Raw genomic sequence first — 6,057 nt, 5'->3', positions numbered from 1 at the left:
GATCCGACATCGAAATCTTTCGGAATCTTATTTCAAAGTTTCGTGTAAGATCTAGTCCAAATCAGGGGAATCGGAAGAGATCTATCTTTAGCCCCAAAGGAGAGATCGTATCAAGCTGGTATCAGAGCTCCATAGCCTAAAGGGAAGATCGTATCAGATTATTGATTTCTTGCCTCCTATCTTCTCTCTAGACTCTCTCCCTCCTCCCTCTTTACCATCCTTCCACATCTACCGTTGGTAAGGTTTCTTCTAACTTCTAATCTCCCTCAACTGTCGAGTCATCCCTCTCCTTTGGGATCTTAACCATTTTGTTTTCTTTGTCTACTTTCCTTAACCATATCCAAAATCCACCTTCATCTCCATACCCATCCATAACCCTAACATCCACTCCACCCATCACCACCACCATCACCCACGTTCTTTCATATTTTCATCCTAGTTTTAGTTTGAATCTTCGAAGGGCATAAATTCAAAAGTTGTAGAGCAAGAAGTTACAGATCTAACCCAATTAGTTTCATAATTTTTTGACAACTGGATAATATGTTATAAATATTTTCCTACGATTGTGCGAACTGCTTCCTACAATAAATTCAGATCTTAAGACATTATTCCGTAACTGATCTTTTGGTATAAGAACCCATCAATTTGGTATCAGAGCAAGACAAACCTCAGACCTCCATTAATGGTTGAAACAAGAAAGATGACATCAACAAGGAGACCTATGGAGAGCACACCGACAAGGGATGACTCAATCCACGATGACCCTAACCGTGATATCGATTCCTTTGAAGTGACCACGATAGGACCGAGTCAATCAACGTCCATGGGTGCAAATATGGATGAACTTAGGGGCATGTTCCAAACATTGTTGCATAAAGTTGACAATATGCAAAAGGATCACAATGAATTCAAAGAATATGTCGTGAACCGATTGGTTTCGTCATCTTTTCGACGACGATCGGAGTTTCAAAAAGGACCAACAGTGGGACCTCATCGAACCGATACCCCACAAGTCCAGGTGCGTCATATGAGTGTCAATGATCCTCTCTTACCTATGCCTACACATTATCCTCCACCTCCATTACAAAACCCAAGACCGGCAATGGGGCAACCCGAGAGGCGTGTGGCACCGGTGCGTTTCGTCGATGAGGAGGAATAGTACTATGAGAATGAGGTTGATCCCTATGGAGGTGGTGATGAATGTACTTGAGGATTTAGAGAGGGTGATCAACATGCATAAAGGTTTAGACCTGACCAAGGATCTTTCGCGAACCCGACAACGCTATTCGGGGGAGAACTACATGTTTGGATTTTTCAAAATTCCAAGGCGGTGATCCAACGAATTTGGTATTTTAAGTTGAATAATATTTTAATTGTCAAGGTACAGTGGAAGATGCAAAAGTCCATATGACATGCTTTCACCTCCAAGGAATGTCATTACATTGGTATAGATCGGTTATTCGTGGTGGTGGATTTACTAGATGGGCTAATTTTTGTAGGAGGATTTCACGCAGATTTGGGACAGCGGCATATGAAGATTTTGTTGCCACATTAATCAAGATGGCTCAGAGGATGACCGTATCGGAGTACCAAGCTGAGTTTGAAATAGTTAGTAGTCGTTGTGAGCCACCGTGGCCCGAACGGACATTGATGAGTACATTTATTTTAAGGCTACGGGTTGAGATACAAACATATGTTCGTGCTCTATGCCCTACTACTCTTGAGGAGGCCTTTGAGAAGGCCGTGAGGATGGAACAAAAAAATAGGGCTCTAAAAATGGCAACGAAAACCAATTGGGGCAACCGAGATGGGCGGTTTGCACCTAAAACGTCGGCTGAAAATTCTGCGATTTCAAAAACAACGGCTATGAGCAATAGACCATGACCACCTTTGCAACCTTCTTCTAATGTTAGAGGAGGCACTAGACCCACTGTTCGAACTCTCACACCTGCCCAAGTGGAGGAGCAAAGAGCAAGGGGCCTTTGCTTTCGATGTGATGAGCGTTTCACCCCCGGTCATCGGTGTTCTAAATCGATCGGGAGTGTGATGCTTATCGATGGCCTTGAGGAGGATGACAAGGTTCTTGATGAGGAGGAGTGTCCAAAGGAGGTCCATGAGGAGGCCGTTGTGGAGAGCGTGGAGGAAGATATCCAAGCGAAAATATCAATGCATACATATTCAGGTACTTCCGTACCGAGGACATTATGGGTAGACAGACTCGTTAAAAAGCATTGTGTGCACATTCTCGTCGATTTAGGGACTACACACAACTTTTTAGACAAGAGGTTAGTGAGGAGATTGGGTTTGGATGTCGAACCAACCATAGGATTTGATGTTGCTATTGGTGACGGTACGAAGCTTAGGGCGGAGAGCTTGTATTGCCGAGTTAGTATACGGGTACAAGGACACAACATCATTGTGGACTTGTATCTGTTAGCACTGCAAGGAGCGGACATTGTCGTTGGTGCTCAGTGGCTACAGAGTTTGGGACCCATCATATTTGATTTCCGGAGCATATGGATGAAACATAAACAAGGAAACAAAGATGTGCGGCTTAATGGTGTTTGATCTTCGTCGATTCTTGCAATGCAACCTGTGGTGGGGCTGCCTTGTGCATATGATTTGGCCTATCTTCTTTAGTTAGGACTAGCAGGAGATGAGCCTCAAACGAGTTCAGGTACTACCATTGAATTGTCTAATTTATTCGATAACTTTTCTGAACTGTTTAAGGAGCCACAGGAGTTGCCACCAAGTAGAGCGGCGGACCATTGCATAGAGATTGAACCGGGGCTGCACCAACAAACGTGAAGCCATATCAGTATCCACATGTGCAAAAAAAGTTATCTCAAAGATAGTAGCCAAGATGTTGGAGCAAGGCCTCATTCAACCAGTCATAGCTCATACTCATCCCCGTGTTATTGGTGCGAAAAAAGGATGGGACATGGCATTTTTGTGTCGACTATCGGGCACTAAATGCCATTACCGTCAAAGACCGGTATCCTATTCCGGTTATCGAGGAGTTGCTAGACGAGCTTGCAGGGGCGACTATATTTAGTAAACTTGACTTGAGGGCCGGGTATCTTCAAATTAGAATTCACCCGGCGGATGTGCACAAAACTGCATTTCGGACTCTAGACGGGCATTACAAGTTCTTGGTGATGCCTTTTGTTCTCACCAATGCTCCAGCTACCTTTAAAGGCCTCATAAATGATATATTTCTATGTCTTGGTATTTTTTGACGATATTTTGGTGTATAGCAAGACTAAATTAGAGCATTGGCGGCATTTGAAGGTCGTGCTGAATTTGTTGAAGCAAAACCAATTAAAGATCAAGAAGTCCAAGTGCCTATGGGGAGTACCAAAAGTGGAGTATTTAGGCCACATCATTTTAGCTGATGGTGTAGTGGCGGATCCTCAAAAGGTTGCATGCATGACCGCTTGCCCTATTCCTACTACTACCATCAGATTGAGAGAATTTTTGGGGCTGACTAGATATTATCGCCGATTCATCGCTCGATATGGCAAGATCGCTGCTACTCTCAATTCTTCGTTAAAGAATGACTCTTTTAGATGGACGGATGAAGCCACTATCAACTTTGAAAAACTAAAAACAACAATAACGACGGCACTCGTTTTAGTGTTACCGGACTTCACTAAAGAGTTCATTGTGAAATGTGATGCGTCGGGTGTTGGCATAAAAGCTGTACTAATACAAGAAGAACGTCCCATTAGCTATATTAGTAAGGCTTTGTCTCAAAAATCTCAGCAATTATCAACTTATGAGAGAGAGATGTTGGCAATTCTACATGCGGTGACAAAGTGGAGGCCTTATTTGATCGATAAGCGATTCATTATCCGAACCGATCAAAGGAGCCGTTCATACTTTATGGGGCATCGTATACACACTCTGACACAGTAGAGATGGGTCACAAAATTGCTGGGATATGATTATGAAATCCAATATAAGAAGGAAACGGAAAATAGAGTGGCGAATGCACTATCGCACCAACCCAATACTGTCGAGCTTGCAGCCTATTCTTCTCCTACCTTTCCCTTCTTTGACGAGCTGAGGTATGCATGTACATCTGACCCAGATATTTTGAGATTATTGTAGGAGGTGATGGATGATCCGGAGTGCCATCCAGAGTTGGAGAATCGAGGCGGTTTGTTGCTGGACCACGAATGCATTTGGGTGTCCGCAAATGATGGATTGCGACAGAAATTGTTGGAGCACTTCTACCAAACTCTAGAGGCTGGTCATGAGGGTGTCTTGAGGACTTATAGGAGGATATCTCAACGTTGCACATAGCCAGGATTGAGGCGAGATGTGAGGAGTTTTGTTCGTGCTTACGAAGTCTATCAAAGGGCTAAGACAACCACATTGAAACCGACCGAATTACTTCAGCCTTTACCTATACTGGACCGTGTTTGGGAGTACATTTCTATGGACTTCATAGAGGGTCTTTCACTGGTACATGGTTATTTCGTTATCTTTGTGGTGGTTGACAGATTGAGCAAGTATGCACATTTTTCAGCATTGTCACATTCGTTTTCAGCCAAGTCGATGGCTGAAATTTTTATTAGAGATGTTGCTCGGTTACATGGCATGTCATGCACGATTGTCTCAAATCGTGATCGTGTATTTATGAGCGACTTTTGGACTGAGTTTTTCAGATTGTAGAGGATTCAATTGAACTTCAGTTAGGTCTACCATCCACAGACGGATGGCCAAACTAAGGTGGTCAATCGAGGCATTGAGTAGTATTTGAGGTGCTTTGTTGGAGAGATGCCGAGAAGATGGTTGGAGTTCTTACCGTGGGCAGAGTGGTCTTACAAACACCGCCTACCATAACAGCATTGGCATGACTCCATTTGAGGTGGTGTATGGATGCACGGCTTCGACATTATGCGCTCATGATCTAGTAGTATCTACAGACCGGACGGAGGTGGACTTAGCGTTGATGGATAGAGATGCCACATTGAGGAGGTTGCGTGCTCATTTTAAACTTGCACAAAACCGCATGAAGCAAGTTTATGATCATAGCCATAGGGAGCAGGAGTTCGACATCAACAGTTGGGTGTTTGTGAGGGTACAACCGTATCAACAGGTAACCTTGCGTCCGATGCATAACCAAAAGGTAGCACATCGCTACTGTAGTCCATTTCGGGTGTTAGAGCATATTAGTCTGGTTGTATATCGTTTGGGGCTGCCGGAGGGGTCTAAAGTGCATCCTGTCTTCCATGTTTCATTGCTAAGGGAGCATTGGAGATTATGAGATCGTTGGATCAATTCTATTGGAGCCATTGGAGAAGTTAGAAATTGTAGAGCCAATTCGTGTACTTTCTAGACACCGACGATGCATAGTACTAAATTGGAGATTGAGATTCTAGTTGAATGGCTTGGCAAGCCATCTGATGAGGCGACATAGGAGTTGGAGACTAATATCTTGGAGCGTTTTCCTGACTTTTCACCTTGAGAGCAAGGTGGGAGAAATGTGGTGGGCTGATACACTTAGTTAGGATCTTTTTTTATTGCATTAGTTGTTTATTTTTATTAAAATAAAATTCCTGTAGGTCTCATTCGAACACAGGAGGGGTCGCATTCGAACACCCTTGTGAACACCTGCAACAAGTTCGCAAATACGGAGAACGCATATTGTGCATTCAAACACGGTCGGGCGAGTTCGAACGCCCGCGTTCAAACACCTGTATCGCGTACGCACATCTAGAGATGGAGCGTTTTGAGTGCGTTCGAACGCGATCGGGCACCTTCGAACGCCATCAATGGGAATCCTCTAGAATTAGGGTTTCATATTGTTTTAGGACTTGTTGGCTAGCCTCTATAAATATGTGGATAACAGTCAACTTCATTATGCAATTGGATTATTGATTTCTTGCCTCCTATCTTCTCTCTAGACTCTCTCCCTCCTCCCTCTTCACCATCCTTCCACATCTAACATTGGTAAAGTTTCTCCTAACTTTTAGTCTCCCTCGACTGTCGAGTCACCCCTCTTCTTTAGGATCTCGATTACTTCGTTTTCTTCGTCTACTTCCCTTA

Source organism: Typha angustifolia, chromosome 13 (genome assembly GCF_048772165.1).
Source record: "Typha angustifolia cultivar Huaian chromosome 13, ASM4877216v1, whole genome shotgun sequence".
NCBI lineage: Eukaryota > Viridiplantae > Streptophyta > Magnoliopsida > Poales > Typhaceae > Typha > Typha angustifolia.
This window is presented reverse-complemented; position numbering follows the sequence as displayed.